We start from the raw sequence: 27,596 nt of genomic DNA, 5'->3' as shown, positions 1-27,596 counted from the left end.
CTAGAGGTACTTCCTGGGGCAGTGCTGCACAGTGTACTGCACTGGTGTTAAGCGTCTCCACGCTCTACATGAAGACACAACTCTCCCCATAGAGAAGCGTTGATTCAATGCATGAGGAGATGCTGATTGGCTAAGGCAGCGTTTTTGCCGTGCATATGCAGTAGGCTCCCAATTCTTTCCCATGGGAAAGCAATTGATTGGCTGAGATCGTCAAATTTGATGATCTCAGCCATGGGGCTGGAGGGGGCAAGCCATGGAGAGACCGGCGCTGGAAAAATGGTGAGCAAACCCACCTTTTTAAAAGAAAGAGAGGGGGCCGCCTACCTGAACAGTCATTTTACCACTGGCGTCAGGAATGCATGTTTGTGTTCCTGACACTATAGTCTTCCTTTAAAGAGAACGGTCACTTACTAGGATTTTTTATACTATCTCTATGTGTCAATTATATTTAGTGAATATGTCTTAAAGGCTACAGAATTAAATAAATAATCCACACTGCTGTATTGTATTTACCTCCATCTGGGAACTGAGCGTCTTCGTCTTGATTCTTTGTCAATCGAGCTTTGGCACCTGTCAGTCATCACTGAGGAGGAGAAACATGTTTTCCCCTTCTATAAAGCTGTGTGTATGCCCTGGGTTACGATGTTGATTGCTAAATCTTTAATATACATTTGAGAATCACACAAGGTGGGGGGGTTAGCAGAACTTTCCGTGGATTTTGTTCTGTTTGGTTTAATTTCTAGGAAAGTGATGGTTACCCTTTAAAAATGAAAAATAAATTCTAATCGAAAGATACATGTATTGTATATGTATATACTTGTACATTCTTATTCCTCCAATTTTATATCCCTTTTTGTCTCAATCACACCCTTTGCTGATATAGATACACTATAAATCCTTTAACTATTAGAGTTCCAGAGGCTGGATATCGTCTGCTGGTGTGATTACAGTAACCATGGTGCGTTCCACAGAATGGCTGGTGGAGTCATGCCCTGAATATGACAGATGCATGGCTTACTAGTCATGTGAGCGAGTTATAGCTGTTTTACTTGGAGGCAATTTAATAAAATTGGCTGACAGACAGAAGGGTATGTATGCTAGCATGTAACGCAGCTTCTACTGCGTGTGTACTACGACTCCCACAGGTGAGCAAAAATTATTTTGAGACCTGAGTGGGGCTATAATGAAGGGTGAGCATATTAAGTTTCTCGAAACTCCTGCTCATTCTCAGAGTTCGTATTTTTTCTGTGTGGCTTCAATGTATTTCCTTAAATGAATACTATACGGTCAGGAACACAAACCTGTATTCTTGACCCTTTAGTGTTAAAACCACCGTCTAGCCCCCCTATTGCCTCCCTAAATAAAGGTAAAATCTTACTTGTATTCATTCTGGAGCTGCTTGCTTTGTCTCTGTTTCCTTTTGACCTGCCCACTTCCTGCTGACATCATCAGAAGTGGTGGCCTGATCCAATCACTATGCTTCCCCATAGGATTGGCTGAGACTCTCAAAGAGGCAGATCAGGGGCAGAGTCAGCACAATTCAAACACAGCCCTGGCCAATCAGCATCTCCTCATAGTGATGAATTGAATCAATGCATATCTATGAGGAAAGTTCAGTGTCTCCATGCAGAGTGTCCAGGAAGGATCTCCTACAGCCATCTGAGGAGTGGCCAGTAAAGTTATCCCTAGGCTGTAATGTAAACACTGCATTTTATTTGTAAAGACAGTGTTTACTGCAAAAAGCCAGAAGGAAATGATTCTACTCACCAGAACAAATTCAATAAGCTGTAGTTGCTCTGGTGACTATAGTGTCCCTTTAACGTCTACCTAAATTAAGAGTAATCCAGACATGGCCCCCGTGCTCACTGTGGCTAGACGGGTATCGGCTACTCCTCGCTGACGAGGCCCACAGAGTGACAAAAAAAGATTATTTGGGACTGCTGTATCTCTCGTGCAGAGTGAACTTGCCAGCATTTTGAATCATGACTGCTCTTATGGCTGAGACCACTCTGATATGTAAATGGTATCGGATCGTTCTGTAAAAGCCCGAGTAGCAAAAACTAATTTGAGACCAGAGCGGGGATTTATCGAAGGGCAAGCTACTGAGTTTCTCAAAGTTTTTGCCCATACCTCCGAGTTCTCATATTCTTTGTATTTGCTTCTACGACACCCATGGGGCTGATAGATTAAATCTCCCATGATCCACATCCCATTGGGTATGGCTGCCCACAATTTACTGCCAATATATTTAGGTAAAAATGGGAAATGTGTTTAATATCACCTATTTTCAGCTAACATTTGAAATTCACTTACAATTCACAGTTTGGTGAATAACTCTGTTGGTTTTAATTGGCAGATATATATTGTCTTCTTCTGCGATCTCTGTGTTGCTGTGATGTAAGCAAAGCTATTGCATTCCACGCAGCTCTAACACTCAAAGCATTTAACGTAAGCAATTTCATCTTTCTCCCACCCTATACCCAGAATCCCCTGCGGGCTTATATTGTGTATGTGTGTCTTCATGCAGTGGTTATGTTACTTATTACCTGCCCCCACAGACGTGAACATAATGCAGAAGTCATTATTATGACACCAGAAGTCACATACGCCTCTTCCCACCCTCCCCTCTGCAGATGCAGCGCGCATCAAAAAGTGTTTGTTTTTATGACTGTATCATCTAACATTCTGTGCTTTCCTTTGTTGTAATGGCTGAAACGATTTCTGTTGATCTGTGGTGTGAGGGCCTCTTATACTGTAATGTTTTCGGTCCAGGCCTCTCGTTCTTTGCTTTTTTTGTGGTTTATTTGTAGACACGGATCTGCAGCCTTCCTTTTGGCTTGTGTAAGCGGTAGATAAGATGCTGCATGATTCATGGCTTCACTGTGGGTATGAAGGAATGTGTATTCTCTATTTTACAACACAGCGATGCTGGTCTATATGGGAACATCTTCACTTTTGAAAAAAGAAAAAAAAAATCAGATGAAGGCAGAGTGTGGAATGTTGTCCAATTAGAAAAGGTTCAACTTTTCCTGAGACTTGTATGTAAGCTATCTTAACGCTCTATCCTTATTTACTGCTTATAAATTAATCCATTGGTATAATGTTTGGCACAGTAAACGTCAATATTACATCTCTTTAAAGCGTATGTAAAAAAAAAAACAAAATATGAAATATAATACAGTAAGATGATATTCCGAGGCTTGCGTTAGTAGAGATGTAGACGGCTCTCTGTCGTCAGTAGTGTAGGGGGCATCAAGGCATTTCTGGCACCATAACCACTAGTGGTTACCATGTTTTGAGTGTTCCTTTAATCAATCCTAATATAACAATTTAATTTCATTAAAGATGCATTCCACTTTAAAAAGGTGGAAGGTACCTTTGGCCCTCAGATACGGAAGTGTGGTAGTAGTGACAAGTAAGACTTGTCAATATATTAAAAAGACTACATTTACCTATATCTGACCCCTTGGTAAAGAATAGTACGTGTCTGGATAGGGGACTTGTTATGCCGGTGTGCATGCGTGCGTGCATGCCAGGCTGACCGACAGCCACTTTGACCCCCTACGATGGCATCCAACCCTGAATCATAAAAGCGAAAGTACTCGTGTTTGAAGTTTGCAATGAACCCCCAAGCCTAAGTTCAAGGATAAGTCCTGAGAAGGAAGTGGTCAGCCAATCGAGATGCTTCAGTAACTTTTCTATGCAAGTTCACATACATCTCTTCACAAACCCCCTGAAACCTTTGCTGTATTTACTTTGCTGTTCTATACTTTTTGTTTTTCCCCCAGCTTGGTTACTACCCGTGTCCTATATATTGTAAAATGAAGGGTGGTAGGGAAAAATGTTACTTTTATTTCAAATCTTCTTAGGCCAAAAACTAAAGAATGCGTAAAAGTTCTGTTTCCCCCGGGACAGCTCATAGTCAGGATGCTGCCATTAAATCCCACAATGCAAGTGATCGCGAACAGAACGGGCAGCTGATGCACTAGGAAACGAATAAACAATTGTGGCCGTCTGCCAATCATTGCTCAGATCTCACCTTGAATATGTGACCGTACTGAGAACCAGGACAATAACTGAAAAGTTGGAAGACATCCAAGGGTTGGTGGCAATGCTAATAAAGTAATTGAAAATTTGAGCTATGGGCGAAAGCACTAAACTAGTTGAGTGTATATTATTACTTTATTCAAATTTATTTACACAAAGGCACTTAATGCTGTCAACAGGATTTATGTCGGCTGATGAACTAAATAAATATTTAAGGGGAGAGCCAAGGTTTGGCACGTCTACTGTGATGCTATTTGGAATTAATGAAGGTTGTCTGTACAAAGAAATGTTCAAACACCTTTCAGGGAGAAAAGAGAGCCCTACGGTGAAAATGGCAATACTTTTTTAGACATTAATTTTATCTGATTTTATTCGTTGAGGTATATGACCTAAAGCACCCTCTTTGCCTGTTCTGCTTTCTGAGATTATTAATAAAGTATAACCAGAATGGGTACATTTAGCTCTCACTAGTTTTGAAATATGAACAGAGATTTAGGATATTGTTATTGACCAAACGTATTGGTAATCATTTTAGCAACCGTGGAATTACAAAAGACTAACTTGCTCGATTAGGTGGAGGTATATAAGTTATGAGTTATTGTTGCATTATTGTCTACCACAAGATTCTAGGGGAACTGTGCACAAAAGAGGTTCTCAACCAAATCATCAAGACACCCAAATGGTCCCGGTTTGATCAATATCCTCATTGAGACGGAATTTTGAAATTCTGCAATAATTTCACAAAACGTGCACCTCCCAGCAAATATTTTTGTTAATTGTGTAATATTGCTAAAATCCCTGCAAGAACTAAAAATGTCATAAAAAATCACAGAATGATAATTTGGTGAAATGGTAAAACGATGAGGTCAGCTATGCTATCATATTGCCGTTATGTCATAAGTGATCAATTTGTTATTTTAATGTGATTCATTATTTTTTGTCTCCTAACCTCACATTTACTTATAAGGAGCTGTTCACTCGGAGGAGGTCTACTGCACAATGCAGCGGAGTTTATTCGCTAATCATATAATTGTAATGAACTCCAAAATCGGGATTTAGCCAATTTCTCCAAATAACTGCGTATGCTTTTTAGTTTGAATTTTGCAAATCCCTTTTAAACTCATGACAACTCTTGTGTTTAGTAAATAAGCTCTAGAGTGATAATTTGAGAGTTAAATATACCTCTAGTTTCTGTCTTTCTGGCAGAAAGTGAAACTTGGTCCTGAAATCAAATGCTAATAGCAGCATTTGATTGGAGAAGCACAGTGTTTGTCTGTGCCTGCCTAGTTCCAATCCATTGCTTCTCTATGCAGAGAGGCAGAGGAAGTGTCCAGTAGCACGATAGGGCCAGGAATATAAACATGTATTCCTGACTAGGGCCATCTTTAACGTGGGGCAAACGGGGCAGCTGCCCCGGGCCCTGTCCCTGCTGGGGGGCCCAAGGCAGCTGCCCCGTTTGCCCTCTGCCCGCAAACTCTGGGGGCCCATCGGGTGGCCCATACACTTAGGGCCACCTGGTGGGCCTGTGTCAGCAGGGGCCCGGTCGGTCGCTGTGGCGCTTTAACAGCGCGACCGGGCCCTTGCTTTTTGGCAGCACTGCGTCACTTCCTCCCACAATAACAGGAGCCGCGCGGGAGGAAGGAGCAGTTCCGGAGGGGGCCAGGTTGGGAGAGAGTGAGAGCTTAACTCCCAGCCACCCCAGTCAGGAAAAGTTAAGAAACTGGAGGGTGGTTATAAAAATTTGCATGAGTTTGTGTGTGTGTGTGTGTGTGTCAGTATGTATGTATGTGTGTATGTCTGTCTGTCCGTGTCTGTCTGTTAGTGTGCCAGTATGTCTGTCAGCGTATCTGTATTTCTGTGTGTGTGAGAGTCTGTCAGTGTCTGTGTGGTTCAGTATGTCTGTATGTGTGCATGTCTGTCAGTGTATGTGTGTATGTCTGTCAGTGTGTCAGTATGTCTGTGTGTGTCTGTCAGTGTCTGTGTTTCAGTATGGCTGTCTGTGTGTGTCAAAATGTCTGTATGTGTGTTTGTCTGTCTATGTCTGTCTGTGAGTATGTCTGTCTGTGTGTATGTGTGCCAGAATGTCTGTCTGTGTATGTGTGCCAGTATGTCTGTCAGTGTGTCAGTATATCTGTGTGTGTGAGTCTGTCAGTGTCTGTGTGGTTCAGTGTGTATGTGTGTATGTGTGTTTCAGTATGGCTGTCTGTCTGTGTGTATGTGTGCCAGAATGTCAGTATGTCTTTGTGTGAGTCTGTCAGTGTCCGTGTGGTTCTGTATGTCTGTGTTTGTCAATATGTCTGTCAGCATCTGTGTGTACGTGTGTTCCAGTATGTCTGTTTGTCTGTGTGTATATGTGCCAGTATGTCTGTCAGTGTATCTGTATGTCTGTGTGTGTGTGAGTCCGTCAGTGTCTGTGTGGTTCAGTATGTCTTTGTGTATGTGTGTTTCAGTATGGCTGTCTGTGTGTGAGTCTGTGTCAGTACGTCTGTCAGAATGTGTCTCTGTATCTGTATGTTGTCCATTTGTGTTTGTGTGTATCTGTATGTGTCGGTGTTTGTATCCGTATATCTGCATGTGTGTCAGGTTGTGTATCTGTGTGTCTGTATGTGTGTCCGTGTATCTATATGTAGTCAGTGTTTGTGTCTGTGTGTGTGTGTGTGTGTCAGTGTATCTATAAGTAGTCTGTGTGTATCTATATGCGGTCAGGGGGTCCAAGTAAATGCTTGCCCAGGGTCCAATCAAAATTAAAGACGTCCCTGTTCCTGACCTGTTAGTGTTCAAAACGTTATTTAGGTGGCTGCCCCCTTAACCCCTCAAGGACCAAACTTCTGGAATAAAAGGGAATCATGACATGTCACACATGTCATGTGTCCTTAAAGGGTTAAATAGAATAAAAACTCACCTTTTTTCCAGCACTGCACGGGTCAGTTGGCTCTTGCTCTGCCCCGCCTCTTTGGCTGAGATTATCAAAATTGACAATCTCAGCCAGTCTAATGCTTTCCAATGGGAAAGCATTGGATTGGCTGAGATTGTCCGATTTGATGATCTCAGCCAAGAAGGTGGGGCAGGTGGCGGAGCCAAACACAGCTATGGTCACTCTGGATCTCCTCATGGAGATTAATTGAATCAATGCACCTTTGTGGGAATAGTTCAGTGCCTCCATGCAGAGCATTGTGCAGCACTGACCCAAGAAGCACCTCTAGTGGCCACGTGAGTGACACTGGAGGTGTTCCTAGGCAGAAATGTATACACTGCCTTTTCTCTTTAAAGACATTGTTTACATTAAAAAGCTTGCAGGTACAGGCTATACTCTTCCGAACTACTACAACAAGCTGTAGTTGTTCTGGTGACTATAGTGTCCCTTTAACTTAGAAGTTACTGAGCAAAGGGGTTGGATAGGGATCACAAAGCCGTAGGGAACACACAGTCCCAAAATAACAACTGTTACATTTCAGAAGTAATGCCAGCTTGTGTATCCAGTTTTGCCAAGTTGGCAATCTTATTGCGTGTAAACCTTTCTAAATAGTGAAAAAATATTCTGATAGTTACCAAAATGCATAACCTAATAAGTATTGGCCCTGGGTTGGCACAGCTTATGTCATGTTATAATATACTACGGTTTGAAACCAATTACTAGATGACTGATATTGCTTTGACTGAAAGTGTTGGGAGCTGTTTTCTGACAGCAATCAGAGCACAGCTTGCTTACCCTTGCTGTAATACAATGGTTATGGACTTCACTGTATTAGCGGGGTGCAGACACGCTCCTGTAGGCAGGCTATTAGGAACAGTTCTGCTGATGTAACCAAGAGCGATGTAGGCCGAGGTGAACCAGTGGTTACGACCTTAATTCTGAGAGCTGTCCTTGTGGTATGACTGCAGGACAAGTGCATCCATCATCCATCACATTGTCTTCTCACTGCAGGGTGCTCGCGGGCACTTGGAGCATCAGCACGCAAACGCAAGTCTTGCACCAAACTCCCTGAGCCCTCACAGAAACACCCAATGTACAGTCCCTGGCAGGCAGATTGATGGCCTAGTTTCCAAGCTCCGATAATAGTCTTGTGGCTTTCATCTCCCACCTGTGAGATGTACGTCACACTCTGATTAATCACTCCGTCAGAGAGTCCCAAGATGTGGAGGGACTTGGAGCTGGATACATTGTTTTGGGAGCATTAACTGTGTCACATCTAACAGTGCCTGGCTGAAGCTTTTTGGCATACACAAAAATAGAGCCCAGAGTATCTGATAGGGGTATTTCAATTAATTTACTTTAAAAGCACACTGGGTTATGTAGGTAATCGGGTAAGACTGACCTTTACCCTGCAATGTTTGTGGATATATTTCTCTTAATAAAAAACACTTTCCCAAATCACTATGTACATCTAAATAACTGGAGGTTTTTAGTTACACTCCAATGGCTATTTGAGTGTCAGCTCACCTGCCGAGTCAAGACAAAACCTTTTAGGTGAGTCCTACACTAAGAATTCACCTCGCTTCTTTTGGCTTCAGGTAAAAAAAATCAAAAAAATCTAACGAGACAGAAAAGGGGTATTTTTCTAAACCCTGCATACTTATTAACCCTTAATAGGGAACTGATGGGGTGTGCGGCAGGTTTGTAAAAATTGCTGTGTAATACAAAAGCAAATACAAATATACAACAATTAGTGGCCACTGGAGTGATCCTAATAACCTGCTGTTATTTCAATGTGCATAGGGATTTGGAAGAGTGTGCAAGTAACGTTTGTCTTTGTTTTTTATTGTATGCATTGGGGTTGATGTGTAGGATTTCTCTTAATGCCTTATTTTTTTTAAATTTGGTTTTGTTGAATTGAAATAGCCCAACCGCCTCTGCTGGCAGGAAGGATGCCAGATTCACTGCACCTGAACACTGATGAGCAGCACATGAAAAGTTGTGCCCCGTAGCATTCAGATGCTGCTGGAATTCTGTCTGATTAATACACTGATATCTTATCTCTAGATTTTGAACTTCATTTTGTAAAGGAAAACCTGATGGATCTGGCATCCTTAGCTGGAAGACTGTTCTTTCAAGTAACAATGTGCCTGTCTAGCCCCAGGCATTTTCTTATATTTGCCCAGCATTTCAAGTTCAAGTAGTCGCCCCACTCCCCTGTGTCTGTGATGTGTAGATGGCAAAGGCCTTTTTGCACAGGTCATGTCTGCTGGGCCAGCACACTCCACCAAATAAAGCTTCCCATGTAATGGTAAGATTAATACTGCTCTGCTGTGTTTATTTAACCAACATGGTAACAAGGGAATATGGTGGTGGTGTTGTTTTTTTTATTATTTTTTTATATGAGTAACCCTTTAACACAATGCCGTGTTACTGCCTCTTAATGTGGGGTTTTGTTTTTTGGGGTCTATAGAGCCACTGTTGTGTTTTTGTCATTTTGTCATTAGTAAGCATTAACTTTAGACTGTTTGCATTGTATTTATAATTTTTTTTTTAAACGAATGACTTAAATATATATATTTTTCCATGTTCGTAAACCTGTCACACAGCCTGATATTAAGTCTTAAGGGGGGGTGGAAGCACAAGTATGAATTGCCAAGTGACACTTTGCAAGAGCAATCGTTCTGCTCAGAAAGGTGCTGTGTACCAATGTAAAAGAAGGGGTTTGAAGAGATGCAGTATTTAGATGGACAGAAATATTGCAAGGGTTAAACATATTTCTCTTCTATAGCAAAACCTGCAGAGATATAGACTGTTCTCTTTGGAGTCCCAGGATTCCCTAGTGCGCTGCTGAATCTGTTTCTGTGCTTCATTAGCTGTGCACTGTCATTGTGTTTTCATGTCCCAGCAGCCATCTGTGCTATGAGCGCGGAGATTTTCTTCCCCCACACATCCTGGAACAGCTAAAATCAGGATGCACTGCGCTCGGAAAAGGGGGGCAGTCAATGTGAACACACACACCAGGCACAATATGCAAATGTTTGGCTCTATGACTTTCAGGAACCGGAGGTTAACACTTGGCCGACCACATGGCCACTTTACGAGGGAATCATATGTGGAATATGGATACATATCTATTATTTGTAAAGTGTTAGGGATAAGCTAAACGCACTGGAACCAAAGGTGACGTAACCCCAGTCTTGCAAAGGTTGGTCGCAGGAACCGCACTCACTCCCAATGGCCACGGGTGCTCTGGAACAGGACCAGCAATCCCAACATGACAAGGCAATAAGAAAAATTCACAGGCACTCCAAATGTGAAAGCTGCAGGCAGATTTATTGCAACAAAATGCACAGCAACGTTTCGACCTAACAAGAGGTCTTGTTAGGTCGAAACGTTTCTGTGCATTTTGTTGCAATAAATCTGCCTGCTGCTTTCACATTTGGAGTGGCTGTGAATTTTTCTTGTAACCCCAGTCTTGGGCTAAAAGTCAGAATGGGTTTCAGTAAAAGCGAACTGGTTACAAAAATGCAATGTTACATTAATAACTAGGTCACAATTTATCACCGTGGAGGTAAAATGGTTTTACAGCTCTGGACCAGCTTCACACTTGTTTGTCTGTTTACCCCAAAGTTAAGGATTTACAAAAAGGTTTCTGGGACCGGTCACTGATCTCTGTTCGACTTCTTCAATCAATGCTTTAGTAAATTAATATTGCCATGGACTGAATGTAGAAATTATGCTGAGATTCTACATTCTACATCCTGTATTCAGATTTGGAGGAGCATGGTGTTTTTGTGATTAATGGCAAATCATTTTTCACACAGCAAACTCCGCTTTCCTTGACTGACTCTTGTGTTTAGAACTCCTCCATTCCCAAAAATATTTACCGACGGGCTACTTGAGCTATGTATTTATTTCTAAATCCATTTAATGTGTTGAATAAATGTGTTGTCTCAAGGCGGTGGGATTAAAATAAGCGAGGGGAGTCATGCAGTGCTCGCGGAAGGTTTTAAGTCCAATTTATTATTATAAAAACTAGTTTAAATATAAAGTCGCTTACAGAAAAAAAAGAAATATTAGAACAACTGAATGGTGGCAGAGACACAATTATATGACTTGTCTATTTCGAAAGGTAAACACATAATCTGTCCTTGGGCTTTTTTAGTGAAAGACAATGTGTTCTGTATAGCGAGCAAAACTCTGCCCCTGCATTTCCTGTTGTACACGTGTTGGTCTTACTGTACCTGTGAATATTATCAATGAGATGACCGTGAGCTCATGTTAACTCATTGATGGCGCCATCCTGTAAAGTCTGCATATGATTTATCAAACCTCTCTGTGTGTACGAGTATCCCTGTGCTGCAGAATTTGGGCTGATCAATCAGTTTATTTTTAATGGGCTATATCTATCGCTTGATCATGCTTATTTTTTTTGCCTTTTTTGGGGGGAGCCTTTTAAAATTCTGCCTTTTTATAGTAAATGAATCATTTCTGACACTTAGTAAAAAATATTCTTATGAGTGTAGGTGAGTGGTACTATTTGACACTACCAGCTTTTTTTTTCTCTAATGATGTTGTTGGTGCCGACTTGCATTTTGATAGGTTGCTTGGTTTTTTGGGGTTTTTTTTTTTTTTAGATATTCATCTTCTTACATGTCGGTGTCTGAGAGATAAGCTGTGTTCTTAAAGGAAATAACTGAGCCGCACAACTTGCCATCTAATCATATCCACAAGGTTTTCCTAATCACATATAAATTCTTAAGGTTAATGAGTAGCATTTGAAAACGGCTGCCTTTCAGTGTTTAGAACTCGTACGATGTGGGATTCCTCAATGATTTTAGTTGATTTCCCTTCTGCAAGGCAAAACGTTTCATCAGTATGTATAAGTGATAGGTGTCCAGGAAGTCTGCCTTGATCAGTCAACCCTAATCAAGGCAAACCATCTAAAAAAAAAAAACCTCCGTGACCCCACTATTATATGCAGCTGTGTGGTGCCGTGTTGTAATATAGAATAGACACAATCCTTTTCCCATTACGCGCAAGCTCTGTTTGTTGTTGAAGGTTCGATGTGTGCTACTTAGAATCAGTATGCTTCTTGTTTGACTGTTCGATAACACAGGCTTGGTTGCCCTCCTGGCGTACAGAGTGTTGAGTTGTATTTGTTGCTGAAACTCGTTCTTACCTGCAGGGACTCAGATTGGCAGACTGGCACTCAAACAAGTTGAGAAGCTCAATTTCCGTCATGTTCAGACGCTCCTCAGCATGCCAACTGCTGAGGACAATACCGATCATGCACGGAAGGCCATAGCCGTCGATTGGTGTGCAAGAAAAACCCTAATCCCTTTGTTTGGGGTATAAAGTAGATTACTTAAAATATCCATCTCTACTTTCAAGTAGACAAGGGAAAGGGATTAAGAAATCCCTTAGAAAGCGTTATCTTTTTTTAGAGTGCGACTGCATTTACCATAGAGAAGGTCCATAGAAGAGATTACGAACCAGATAAATTTACAGCAAAATATCGCACAGACTATACCAAAACATTGCCATGCCTTGCGAAAGGATTAGCAAAGGTGTGAGGCTGCTTGTCTTGCGAGCTTATCCTGTAGTAATTTAATTCCCAGGGGGTGCCGAGAGGTCTGCAAATGCCTAGTGTGTCTATGCGTGGTGCCTGGCGTCTCAAGGATCAGCTTTTAAAGACTATTTATTTAAGCAATCAATAGCTCTACCGCGCATAACCCCCCCCCCCTCCCCCCCCTGGCTCTATTAAGAATGCAGTGCTCTCTGCTGAATTACAGTAGATTTTGGTGTTGGTCCAGCTCTCCATTCAGCATTTGGCAGTATCATTAAATGAGCAGAGGTCTGAATTCACATTTGGCTGATGATGGTCCAGCTGTAGTCCGATGGGATCAAACAAATCAATTCTATGCACAGTCTGTTATTTTATTTATTTATTTTTTTCCCCCTCTCTGATCCAGAATAAATTTATGCAGCCTTGTAGTTTATTAATTATAAGATGTCTGCTATCTGTGTGTATCTCAAGCCTCTGTCAAATTTTTTCTGTCTGAGGCTTTTGTAAGGATTTTTGTGGTAATTTATTACTATTATTTTATTGTATCTGCCTTTACTTCTGTTACTTTGTTTATATTCATTTTTTTCTTATATGTTTACATTCTGGTACTTTTTTGTACATAATAAAATTTTAATATTTTTTTTGAGATTGTTATGGTGCGCATTCTATATCCTATATACATTTGAATATTTAAAGCACTTGAGGGAGTGCTTATATGGTTTGCACCTGGCTGTTCTTATATTGTTTTGTCTCTCCATGTGCTGTTGATTTGAGATCTGTCAAATTTACTACCATGGCCATTGCATTACGTTCTACGGTGTTTAAATGTATGTGTCATTCTGCGTATGACTTCCCACATCCCAGCTTAACGCTCTACAGATCTTCCCACATCCTAAACATCTAATAAACTGTTTCCTACAAGTACTATAATCTTCTGATCTAAAAATGTTGGTATACTGAAATTCCCAGTAGTTTTGGCCCTCACATTTATATTCCTGGCTATTTTGTAAAATCTTCTGTCTCCTCCAATTTCAAATTAATTTTGTAAGATTTAAAAAAAATAAATATATATACTTAAACCTATCCAACTTTGCCCTGCGTAAGGCCTGTTTTTTGCCAGAGAACCAAAGTCATTAATTTTGCAATCCATACTTAAAGGGATGATTTAGTTACTGTAACAGCTTCATCTCATTGAAGTGGCTGTAGTGTCTCGAGTCCCCTGGCGCCATCCTTCAATTTAGCGTTAAACCGTTTTAATATATTAATGCTATACTCGAGTCCTCCGCAGCACATCCTCAAGGAATTATAACCAATTCAATGAGATAAAATGCATAGAGAGCCTACAGTGTCCCTATAAAAGGGGGTCACTTCTCTGGAAATTTCACCATTAAATAGAACATAGAATATCAGCTTTAGCGGCCAATAAAGGGTTAAAATACCCACAGAAAAGCTAAGCCCTTCCCATAGAAAGCAGAAAATTGCTTCAATGCTTTCCTATGGGAATTTTTACTGATGCTGTATGCCCTCATGCAGAGCGTGAGGACGTCGAGCATCAGGCGACCACAAGTCCGGTAAGATCCCAGAAGCTCCTCTGGTGACTGTCTGGTAGATAGCCACTAGAGGCTGCCTTAGCACTGCAATGATTTACAGGGACACTGTGACCAACTACTTCAATGAGATGAAGTGGTCTTGGTGCCATTGCAATCCAGTTCAGTCCTGGCATATTCAAGGCACACATTGCATTGGAAGACGAGAAATAGAAACATTGTTTGTTTGACCTCCTTCACAAACCATGCTCAGATGGTGATGTGTACTACCTGTGTAGAGTATAAACAACAGTGTGGCTTTCTACGTTTAACTGTATCCTGTGATGGTTGCACTCCATTGTCCTAGCAGCTGAGGAAGAAATCTTTAACGATGATCGCGTTTGAGTAAAAGTGCCCCCTTGTGCTGAATTGCAGTTATGATTCAGCTCTGCATCATTATTTACCAGCGTGCCGTGTTTGAGCTTGTAATATTGTAAAGCGCTGCGGAATCTGTTGGCGCTATATAAATGTCAATAATAATAATAATAATATAGAAACAACCAAAATAGTCTGTTGGCTTGCACACGGGAGGAATAGGCTTTTAATTCTGTCTGTTTGACCCTTAATCATTATTGAAAATTTGCGGGTTTATTCAGAGGTATTGATGTCCCGAACTGTTCGCTGGTGAATAGTTCCTGGCGAACATAGCATGTTCGGTTCGCCCCCTATTCGTCATCATTGAGTAAACTTTGACCCTGTACCTCACAGTCAGCAGACACACACACGTGTGCGTTTCAGGGCCTGCCAGGGCACAGTGTCACACCAGTGCAACTCATGTCTGGTGTAACAGTAGTGTGCATTAAAAAAAAAAAAAAAACTAGAAATTTGCCTGTGAAATAATAGTAGTCAGTTTCCTTCACACGTGTGCATTTCATGGCCTGTCAGGGCACAGTGTCACACCAGTGCAACTCATATCTGGTGTAACAGTAGTGTGCATTAAAAAAAAAAACTAGAAATTTGACTGTGAAATAATAGCAGTCAGTTTCCTTCACACGTGTGCATTTCAGGGCCTGCCAGGGCACAGTGTCACACCAGTGGAACTCATATCTGGTGTAACAGTAGTGTACATTGAAAATAAAAATAAAAAATACAGGGGGCTTGTTGTCACCTTTCGGGGACCTTTGGTGTTGTACGTGGCTGGGTGGAGGAAGAGACCTTCAATGACATCAGTGAGGACAAGGAACGGGACATGGTATCCATCCTTGTGCAAATGGGGAGTTTGCGGTTGTGCAAAGGGACTGTTTGCGGTGCGTTAAACTGGGAGTTTGGTCTGTCACTGTGAAGCGGGCGTAACCCTTACACTACCTGATCGATACAACATTATACCTGATGTTTTAAAGCACGTTATTCCAAACAATTTAGGAATGTTAGGTGATTTCTGCCCTTTATGGATTAAAACCAGACTCTGCATCAACTGTGTAATTTTCCATGGGAGTTTTGCCATGGATCCCCCTCCGGCATGCCACAGTCCAGGTGTTAGTCCCCTTGAAACAACTTTTCCAGCACTATTGTGGCCAGAAAGAGGCCCTGTGGGTTTTAAAATTCGCCTGCCTATTGAAGTCTATGGCGGTTCGCCCAGTTGCGAACATTTGCGGAAGTTCACGTTTGCCGTTCGCGAATGGAAAATGTTATGTTCGCGACATCACTATTCAGAGGGAGTTGCAAATTTTAGAACAAACAGAATCGGGATTTTTTTTTTTTTTTTTTTAGCTCCGTTACTTTGGCCTGTACTGTAGTGAATAACTGTGAATGTTTACATTTAAAGAGAAAACTCAACATATGCTCTGTATACAAAGCGTCTTTTTACCCACAATCCCTTTCTGCAGTGGAAGAAATATGAGGCACATCTCCATCTGTTGCAATATATATACTCGCATTCAGCAAGTAAAATAAATTTAAAAAAATTTTTTTTTTTACTTATTTGAAAAACAGTTGAATTATTTTTAGTATAAAACTGTATTGTTCTTTTTATTATTTCAAATAAGATTACATTTACTATAGCCGCTGTGGTTATTATTTTGGAATGAATACTTGTTGGTAAATAACGCTTTTTAATGCATTCCCTGACGTACTCTTAGTCCTCTTTGGTCAGAAGCAACGTTTTATCTGTTCAAAACCACACTGGTAATTGCGAGCTTGTATGCATAAATGAATCCTGAAATCACGTGAGGGCACAGTGCACCTCTACATTGCACTCTAGGACCATGTTTACGCCTTCAAATTGTGTATGACCATAGCATATGGTCATATGCTAAAATGACCACCGAGACGGGAGATTCGCTAACAAGCGGTATTAAATTATGGGCTATCATAAGGCTGTAGTACATGTAAAATCAGTAATATTAATTAAAAAAAACAAAAAAAAAAAAACTGTTTTTGTTTTTATAAAAGCCCTGGTGAAATATTTTAAATTTCAAATCCTCATTTCTGGGTTTCTGGTTCTCATTAATCATGAAAACCAGGAAAGTACTTTTTCCCATTTGTTTGTTTCCTAGAATGCACAGTTGTTGGGATATTCCGAATCCAGCTGTTGTATCCTATCGCAGCCAATCATCGATGCACCTCTAATTAAACTCTTATGATTGGGACTAATGTGCAACGCTTACATGTGCATCTGTGTGAACACCACATCCGCATACGGAGGCGACGACAACTGTCCTAAAACAACAAGATCTTGTGACAAGCTGCCCGGTTATTTTGTTATTCCACAATTCTATAAATAAACGAGTCGGTAACAGAAGTGGGCCTGGTGTTTCAGGAGGGGAGCAGAATAGGTTACAATAGCACTCTAAATAACACTGTTATTTCTTTGGGAATGTTCTTTCGATGATCAAACGCTTGGGTATACATTGAATGTTTGTCACTGCAAGCAGCGTGCGTGTAAGACAAGTCCGTCTATTTGTAGCCCACTCCATGCGAACAGTCTGTTCCTTCAATATATCACAAGTATCATATTTCATGGGGCTTATTTGCTAAACAGGAATGTTCTTTCGATGATCAAACGCTTGGGTGTACATTGAATGTTTGTCACTGCAAGCAGCGTGCGTGTAAGACAAGTCCGTCTATTTGTAACCCACTCCATGCGAACAGTCTGTTCCTTCAATATATCACAAGAATCATTTCATGGGGCTTATTCGCTAAACAGTGCATTCCCAATGTGCAAACAATTGTAGCAAATTTGAAAATATGGTAGATTTTCACGGTTTATTCCATCACGTCTATTTTGAAGTAATTTTTCCAAATATTTTTTTTTCCATTTTTTTTTTTTTAACGTGCTCCACAGTTCGATCTTTACAGAGGAGTCTCCTGCAATGTACCAGTAGATAATCGAGTCACTTGAACGTGGTTCGCTTCTCGCAGGCGAGAAAATAGGAGGACATCTGTGTGCAATGTGTCTAAGTATAGGAGGTGTGAAGACACATTTATTTGAATACATTCCTGCATTTTGCTCCTGTAAAAGTAAATGCTCCCCTGTTATGTGACGTCATTGTCCAATTAAAAGGTTGTGCAGACCAGTGATTTTAAGGCCAGTGTTTCCTGACACAATGGTGTGGCCTCAATGCCCCCTCAAAGTTCTTCACCAACGCATTGACTTTTTGAGCTGTAAAAGTCCAAATCAAGGCAGATTTTTATTTTTTATTTTTTGTAAATGAGCATTTGCATTACAATTTGGGATTCCCATCTGGCAAACAATTAAAAATAGCAAGTTAATTTCACTAGAAGTGTGCGTACCTCTCAGGTATGGCTGTAACAAAATGTGACATTTACCAGCTGCTTGCACCGCGTGAAGAAAATATAATCCATTTAATTGTTTAAGATTAATTATCATTATCCGTAGAAAGAGCTCACTGATCTGTTTCCGCTGGGGATCCATTTATTCAAATAGAACCAATAACGTACACATCCATTATTGTATGCTGATAAGTGTACAACTAGAGCTGTACATCATTTAAAATCCAACAAACTATGTATTACTTTATTTCCTTGCTTTTCCACTTTTTTTTCCCCCCAGGACTCTATTTTTCTATTTTTGCTCTAAAGAACAAATTAAGTAAGAATTCTGATTGTACTTGGTTGGGCTTTCTGTTTTAGAACAAGGGTAAATAAGCATTCTGATTGGACAGAATGTTATCCCTGCTTTAACCCCTTAAGGACCAAACTTCTGGAATAAAAGGGAATCATGACATGTCACACATGTCATGTGTCCTTAAGGGGTTAAAGGAGCACTATAGGGTCAGGAACACAAACATGCATTCCTGACCCTATAGTGGTAAAAACACCATCTGCCCCCCCCCCCCCCCATCACCCCTAAACATAGTACAATCTTACATTTACTCCAGTCTGCTGCTGCTGTCTCTGCCCCTGATCTGCCTCCCTGGCTGACATAATCAGAACTGGTGATCTCAATCTACATTTCTACAATCAGGGTAGAGATCTCTAACCTCTCTCCCTCCCCTTCCAATACATCACCCAAGCCCACTTACTCCACTGTTCTATGCTCATTCGCACCTACTACAACGAAAGAGGTTTCTGCTCTGCTCCAGTCCTCCTGCCGCACCACCTGTTCCCTTGATTCTATTCTCTCATATCTCATCCACACTCTGTCTTCCTCTCTTGCTCTTACTCTCACTAAAATTTTCAATCTCTCCCTTTCCTCCAGCACATTTCCTTCACCCTTCAAGCAAGCAACTATAACACTGATTCTGAAAAACCCCAACCTCAACCCCAACTCCCCATCCAACTACCGCCCTTTATCACTACTGCCATTTGCCTCAAAGATCCTTGAGAGAGTTGTGTAGGTGAGATTGACAACTTCCTCAAATCCAACTCTCTGCTTGACCCACTTCAGTCTGGATTCTGCGCTCGTCACTCTGTTGAAACAGCTGTGTCCAAAGTATCCAACGATTTAATCGCTGTGAAATCTCGCTGCCATTACTCTTACCTAATTCTCCTTGATCTTTCTACTGCCTTTGACACTCTTGATCATCAACAGTTTCTTCTCATTCTCCGTAATCTCGGTCTACGAGATACTGCTCTCTCCTGGTGCTCCTCCTACCTCTCACAGCACTTTTTCAGTTTTTCTTTTTCTGGCTCTGCTTCTTCTCCCCAACCCGTCTCTTTTGGCGTTCCCCAAGGTTCTGACCGTGGTCCCCTATTGTTCTCAGCCTACAATGCCTCCCTTGGTAAACTCATCAGCTCCTTTGGCTTTCATTATCATTTATATGCAGATGACACCCAAATCTACCTGTACTCTCCTGATCTCTCTCCGCCCATCTTGACTCGTGTCTCTGACTGCCTCTCTGCGATTTCCAACTGGATGGCTGCTCACTTCCCTAAATTCAACCTGTCTAAAACAGAACTTCTGGTCTTTCCTCCCTCAAGTGTTGCTACTTCGTGTCTGTCTCCCTCCAATTCAACAACGCTACCATCACCTCTACCTCGCAGGCTCGCTGCCTAGGTGTTCTCTTTGACTCCGTCCTCTCCTTCACCCCTCATGTCCAGTCGATCGCCAAATCCTGCCGCTTCCATCTCAAAAACATAGCTCGCATCAGCCCCTATTTAACACCAGACACAGCTAAAGTGCTGGTCCATGCCTTTGTTCTTTCTCGCCTTGACTACTGCAATCCCCTTCTCAGTGGTCTTGCGTGTTTCTATATTGCATCACTGCCATCTATAATGAATGCGTCGGCGAGGCTCATTTTCCTGTCCGCCTGCACCTCCCACGCCTCCCCACTCTGTCAGTCCCTGCATTTGCTCCCAGTTAGATATAGGGCTCAATTTAAGATTCTGGTGCTTGCTTACAAGTCCCTACATAATGATGCCCCAACCTACCTATCCTCCCTAATACAAAAGTATGTCCCGTCGAGGCCCCTGCGCTGTGCCGAAGACCTACGTCTATCCTCTGTCCGTACTCCCACATCTGATGCTCGCCTCCAAGACTTCTCCAGGGCAGCACCTTTTCTGTGGAACTCCTTTCCCTTCTCCGTTAGACTTTCACCCAGTCTCCACTCCTTCACAACATCTTTGAAACCACACTTCAGTAAAGCAGATCATTTAAACTGTTAGCGAGTTTTCGCTCCCTCCCCCCCCCCCCCCCCATGACTCCTCCTGCAACTGTAAAAAGTAACCTACTAAGTTCCAGTGAATACATTTCTAGCAACCTATTTCATTACCCCTACTTATACCCTTTGTGTCACTATACCCCACTCCCTCTAGCATGTAGGCTCATTGAGCAGGGCCCTCAACCCCTTGGTTCCTTTGCGTCCATTTGTCTTGTTACAATTACGTGTCTGTTAGTCCACCCATTGTACAGCGCTACAGAATTTGCTGGCACTATATAAATAATAAAATACTAATTATAATCTCAGCCAATCACAACGCTTTCTCATTGAAAAGCATTGGATTGGCAGAGACTGTAATGGAGGCAGGTCAGGGAAAGAGCCAGCACAAGCCCAACACAGCCCTGGCCAATCATAATCTTCTGATAGAGATGTATTGAATCAATGACTCTCTATGAGGAAAGTTCAGTGTCTGCATGCAGAGGGTGGAAACACTGAATGTCAGTCACACTGTGCAGCCCTGCCCCAGGAAGCACCTCTAGCAGCCATCTGAAGAGTGACCAGTGGAGGTATCCCTAGGCCAGGGATTGGCAACCTTCGGCACTCCAGATGTTGTGGACTACATCTCCCACAAACCTCTTACAGCCATAATGATGCCAAAGCATCATGTGAGGTGAAGTCCAAACATCTGGAGTGCCAAAGGTTGCCTATCCATGCCCTAGGTTGTTTTCTCTGAAAAGACAGTGTTTATTGCAAAAAGCCTGCAGGGACTGACTCTACTCACCAGAACAAATACAATAAGCTGTAGTTGTTCTTGTGACTATAGTGTCCATTTAAAGGGACAATATAGGCAACCAGACCACTTCAGCTCATTGAAGTGGCATGGCTGCAGTGTCCCTATTGCATTTAGTGCTGCAGTGTTAAACAATGCAGTTCCAGAGAAACTGCAAGGTTTACATTGCATGACTAAGTCAGCCTCCAGTGGCTGTCTCCCAGGCAGCCACGGTAGGTGCTTCCTGGATCCAAGTGGACCTTTGGTCCGTTAACTGACGCTGGACGTCCTTACATTCTGCATGAGGACATCCAGCATCATATTTTTTCCCCATAGGAAAGCATTGATTCAGTGCTTTCCTATGGGGAGTTCTAATGCGCCCATGGCATTTGCCGCATGTGCACATTAGCGCCTGCTTGTCGCGGGACGTAGTAGGAGGTGGAGCCGCAACCCTCGGAACTGGGAACAGTTAAGTATATAAAGGGTTTTTAACTCTTTATTGACTGGGGAAGAGGGAGGAGGCAGCTATCATGCTAGAAACACAGCATTTTGTATTTTATATAGTATGCCTTTAAGAAGAAGGATAAATTAAGCATTCTGATCGAAGCAAGCTGGTCTCCCTGGTTTCGGAACACTTTATGACACGGCATTGTTAACTGAAGCATTTTATTTTAGCCGAAGGATGAATAGTCATTGTGACTGGATCAGGCTGGGTTTACTGCTTTAAAACAGGGGGCAAATTAGCATTCTCATTCAGTTTTAAAGTCAATCTTGTTAAATTGAAGAACAATTGATAACAGGAGATTGTGAGCAAGCCAATCTGTAAGATCCAGAAGATTAGAATCTGCATTGGCTGCTGTACGGCTTACATCGAGGCTCATATTGACAAGCCGTGATCTTCCCTGACAGTGCCGGTTGCGTTCTGGAAGGATTTTTGCAGAACAAGTTGTTCCTTCAGCCTTAATGCGTTTGACTCATACCTGAACCTTTGTGTGTATACCTATTACTAGATTCAGTCTCTGTAAAGTGGGCTACACTGCACTCCATTAAATGATCACAGCTTTTATCGAAACTTGCCAACAGTTTAACCCTTTATAACAAAAGAAAAACATGTTACTTGCGCTCTATCCTTTATCCCTATGTATTTTTAAAACAAATGGAGGTCTTTTAGTTACCTCCAATGGCCATGAGAGGATTGAGCCCACCTGCCACATCAAGGCAGACCCCCCTAGGTAACCCTTTATAACAGTTTGTCTCTCTTAGAACAATCTTAGAACATAACCTGTCGTATGGACTTGCTAGTGTACTTGCCTTATTTGTCATTTTCTCTCCATAAAAACCAAAATAAAATGTAACAATTTGACTGTAATACCTTGTGTATTTGTCGGATTTCAGTTCTTTGGTGAGTACCATTTGTAATCAAGAGAAAGCAAGCCAAATGTTATCATTCAAAAACGAAATCTATAAAAATAGAATATACCCTTAGGTTATAGCCAGATGTTTCCACAAATCTCTACTGGTACAAACATACCTTAGTTTATACCCATCCAACAAAATTTAAATCAAAAGCTGGGTGGTGCACAACAATCTGTCCCTTTAAATCCCCACGTGCAATGTTATAAATGCAATCTCACGCCAATCCTACTTTTAGATACCATCAGTATCTCCCTAGGTCACCAGTATGGTAGATATGAACAGCACAGCATTTATGCTGGTTAGTTGTATGTGAAGTCATGACTTGGCTTACTGGGAGTTGTAATTCAGCGGTTGGTCATCTACAGCAGAAAGCTGGACTTGACCGCTCACAAGTTGGCATATTGCTGTTGAGGAAGCCACACACTTTATCATATGCAAAGTCTACTTTGTCCAAGTTTGAATGAACAGTGTTCATTGGCTTAGCATGTCAACCACCAGGACACCGGACACCGTCCCCGGTGGGACACCTAGTGCTTAGATAAGTTCGACAGTGTTCTAGAACTCTATAGAAAGAGACACTTCCTGGTTTGGTAAGTTCTCATTGCAGAACGTACACAACTTGGGGCTATGCAGCAAATACAAGAGATGCAAATATCTTTATATTGTTTTTGTTTCTGTGTGTGTTTGAATGTGTTATCTATATGTTATAATTAAATAAAATGTTTCCATTCCGTCCCATTATGTGTCAATTAGTCTTTAACAATATGGAATGCATTCACCCTAAAAGAGACCATTGTCTGTGTTTTCCAGAATGTGGCTCCATAAAATCTCATTGCAATAGTTGTCCTAGTTTCCTGGTCATGGTCAAACTATTAGCTTTAAGCTGTTTTTTTTGTAAATGTTGTCTTTTGCGTCCAGGGGATTGGTGGGCCGAGAATCAGGAGTCTCGTGGACCAAATGAAGTCCATTCTAATATGCTGTAGCCAAACGTGCGTTAAAGATATCCGCATGACATTGCGGCTGTCGCACAGAGCATAGGAGAAGCAAATAAATGGATAGCTTATCAATGGAAAATGCTATCCGTAGAAACATCTTTGTCATCATCACAGATACCATATAGTGACAGAACGGTCCTTCGTTCCTTAATGATCATTATGCCCCTGCCAAGAAAGGCTCCCAGGTACTTAAGGGACAAGATTTATGGATTATGCGCATATAGCTGAAACAAGGCTTTTTTTTTTTTTTTTTAAGAGGTTAAAATATATAAATCCCGCACCTTCCAAATGTCAATATTTTGGAGGGATAGTCCCTATTTGGATATAATAAATAAAATCATAAATTTATTATAAAATATATACAATCATAAAATTATTATAAAATATAAATAGGTTTAATAAAACAAATAAACTTCGAATGAAATATATATTAGTGTGTGTGTGTGTATATGTATTTATATATATATATATTCCATTCTACTGTATTTTTACATAATCATGTGGTTTTGTTATATATATACTGTCTGACATCCCAGGCAGAAAGTCAAGTGAATTTAATTTGCAAGTCCTACATTTGACCCTGTAACTTTCCAAAACCACATGAAACCAGTACATGTACTGTTGTACCAATGAGACATTGCTGAACACAAATATGAGTGTTTCAGAGCAGTAAAACGTATTATGGTATTGATATCATCATTGAAAGGGGCAGTTTTGTGTGAAAAATGCTAAAAAAAACCCAAATATGAACACTAACTTTGGCCAGGGTTGGCAATTAAGTCGCTACTAAAAGAGATTGGACATAACCCTGTTTTGAATACACTTGGTTGTCTATTTTTGCAAATGGTATGCCCTATTGAGGGTCATTGTCATTCCTGGGCTGCCACATGGACTCAAAGGCAACATAGGCCTAGCAAATCAAAATGTCAATGTGTACAAACTGAAAAGTGAAAGCCCTATATTTGACACTGTAACTTTCCAAAAAAAACCTCTACGTAGGTTTTGTTATTAGTAAGTCACCTAAAAATTTCTCCGTAAAGGCCCGCCCCTGACCATGCCTCTAAAATCAATGTGTCCATTTGAAATGTTGGGAGATATGAAATCCAAGTGCAGGGTTCATAAGATTCATCTAAGCAGATTTCTACATTATTATTATTATTATTGTTATTATTATTGTCTGAAAAATGCTGAACTGTTTTTAAAACACAATAGTTTATTCCCACCTCTCGCTTTTATTAAGGAAAATCTGTCGAACAAGCTTATTGGAATTTACTGCAGAATGTAAAATAGTTTGCAAACTATGATTTGCTGACTCTGCTCTAAAGAGCTTGCACTCAATTTTAATTAATTGAAGACTATATTTGATCTTTCTTCCTTTTTTATCATCATCATATCTCCCAGGGAGTAATGTGCTAGGTTGTCATTAACCGTGTATACCGTGGACACTGCTTTGTTTGCCTATGTAAAAGATCTCAGAGGGACGTAGGCCGCTACCTGTACCAGAGTTATTTCCCTGCAGTGCTCGGATACATTATGCGTACCGCCAGCCCTTGTAAAACCGTCGATTTCCCTTTGGATACTAAGGACCGAGGCGAGAAATGATTGAGGTTCATTGTTAGCTTGCGTACGCAGCCGGGATAAAATACCAATTTTCCATTGCTGTGGGTATCTAATGACTTGTCACCTCCATAAATCGCAATGAATAACAGCTCCTGGTGACACCAGCCACGAGCAGAGATCTCCTAGGTGCTGTTGCACGTAGCAAAGTGGGTAAGCTGAAATGTAAATTGTACAACGAGACTTCTAGCGGATGCGTTTCGGAGCCTTTACCGTATTAAGAAACCCTTGTAGTTCATATGCTGCTGATAGAGGCCAGTGTGCAGCGGTGTACAGGTCTATCTCAATTTAGTAGAAACATTTTGTAGAATAACTGATGTACTGCCGAATATTTTCTTACTGGTGCGGTAACTCTTTGACTTATAGTACAGTTTAGAAAAACAATTGGAGAGATTTATCTTTAGTGAAGAAAAATAAGCATTTTACGGAGGCTCATCTTCTACTGATAAATAGTGAGTTGATTTTAAGAGTTTCGTAATCAGTGAGTATATTCCCAAACCGAATGACCAGTTTGTTAGAGTCACTGGGTGAATGGCAATCAGATGGTGATTCACTTATTGGATGATAATGATGTTTCCCAGTAAGCAGTTTTCACATTAAAATAACACGGTTTCTTGAATGCAGATGTCCTGATTAATTGGTACTAATACTATTTTGATTTTGGATCATTACCTTAATCAGAATTGACATTGTTTTTTGATAATGGCTATTTATAGGTAAATGTTTTGAGAGATCACATCATGTAGAAAATTCTCTTTTTAAATGAACTGTGCTTGGAAACCATCACTAATTAACCATGATTAACTAACCAAGATTAACGAGATTAATGAGACGCGAGCATCTTTAACCCCTTAAGGACACATGACGTGTGACATGTCATGATTCCCTTTTTTCCAGAAGTTTGGTCCTTAAGGGGTTAAATACAGAGCCACCTTGATAGAATTTACTGTTCTAATGATCGTCACTTGTTAAATATTTCTTCATTTCCTTTTTTTACATTTTCATTTTGCTTCGGTGTATTATGTCTTTAAATTATTTATTATCTTTTTTACACGTTTGTGTTGTTGATCACACTGTCTCTTGCCAATTCTATTGGTCTTTCTATTTATATTAGCGTTAGATAAACAGGTGGCAAGTGGAGTCTGCCTCGGGACAGTCAATTGTTCTCAAATAACATTTAATACCAAATATCTATTGTACGCTCGGACCGTAAGCCATATACTCCTTTCTCTTGCATGACTTAAAGCTCCCTGGGGCGGATTTCCTATAATAGTAATTGTTCAATATACCACCAATCTTCAAGATTATCTTGTTCGTCCCCTTAGGAAGAGTTAATAATTTTAATCATTTATATGCAGTCTCCTGCAACACTGAATTTTTCGTACTGCATCTCTGACACTATTCTAGCCGTTGGAACCCTGAATTCTAGGCATTGGAACCCTGAATTCCAGGCGTTGGAACCCTGAATTCCAGGCGTTGGAACCCTGAATTCCAGGCGTTGGAACCCTGAATTCCAGGCGTTGGAACCCTGAATTCCAGGCGTTGGAACCCTGAATTCCAGGCGTTGGAACCCTGAATTCCAGGCGTTGGAACCCTGAATTCCAGGCGTTGGAACCCTGAATTCCAGGCGTTGGAACCCTGAATTCCAGGCGTTGGAACCCTGAATTCCAGGCGTTGGAACCCTGAATTCCAGGCGTTGGAACCCTGAATTCCAGGCGTTGGAACCCTGAATTCCAGGCGTTGGAACCCTGAATTCCAGGCGTTGGAACCCTGAATTCCAGGCGTTGGAACCCTGAATTCCAGGCGTTGGAACCCTGAATTCCAGGCGTTGGAACCCTGAATTCCAGGCGTTGGAACCCTGAATTCCAGGCGTTGGAACCCTGAATTCCAGGCGTTGGAACCCTGAATTCCAGGCGTTGGAACCCTGAATTCCAGGCGTTGGAACCCTGAATTCCAGGCGTTGGAACCCTGAATTCCAGGCGTTGGAACCCTGAATTCCAGGCGTTGGAACCCTGAATTTTCAATACTGCATCTCTGACACTCTTCTAGGCATCAAAAGCAAATGGATGTGGTAGCACTATATTGCCTCACCAAGCCCTTACATGTTTTTCGTACATCCCATTGAAATCCAGTCTTTACCTTGCCGACAATATTGGTAATAGCTTTTTTTTAAAAAATGTATTTTTATGGTTTGTGCCCATGGCGATCTGTAATGCATTTCCTGGACTTTTTTCCCCTTCGTATTCCCAGATTGTAAAACCAGTAAGACAGACGCTTCCATTTACCCTTTAAGTCAGTGCGTCACTTAGCCTGCAACCTATTACTTTATTCTCTGTTTTCACTTACTCCTAGAGTACTTTACATTTCACATAGATCTTCTCTGTATCTGCCGTGTGAAGACATGGTATTTTGAGGGTCATGCGGTGTTGACATTGTTTTTTCCAAATTGACTTGTTGCTGCTTCTCGTCTGTCAGAGGGATTAGACTCGTGTCTACAATAGCAGGGTGTCATTGGGATCCAAAATAATGTATGAATGTGGCTGGAGGGATTAAATATACTGAATCTGACCATACGTAGAGAAAAAACGAATAACCAAAGAGCTTACTCTCTCTGCGTT

The 27,596-nt window shown here is 41.2% G+C and overlaps 1 protein-coding gene across 5 annotated transcripts in view; it reads left to right on the top strand.

The window, feature by feature from the left end:
- TANC2 (tetratricopeptide repeat, ankyrin repeat and coiled-coil containing 2) overlaps positions 1-27,596 on the top strand; it is a 266,147-nt gene that overhangs the window by 179,418 nt on the left and 59,133 nt on the right. The gene's annotated exons all lie outside the window — the stretch shown is intronic.

This window comes from Pelobates fuscus, chromosome 6, assembly GCF_036172605.1.
Source record: "Pelobates fuscus isolate aPelFus1 chromosome 6, aPelFus1.pri, whole genome shotgun sequence".
NCBI classification, from domain to species: domain Eukaryota; kingdom Metazoa; phylum Chordata; class Amphibia; order Anura; family Pelobatidae; genus Pelobates; species Pelobates fuscus.
The sequence above is the reverse complement of the archived record's forward strand: the minus strand, read 5'-3'. Positions and strand labels throughout refer to the sequence as shown.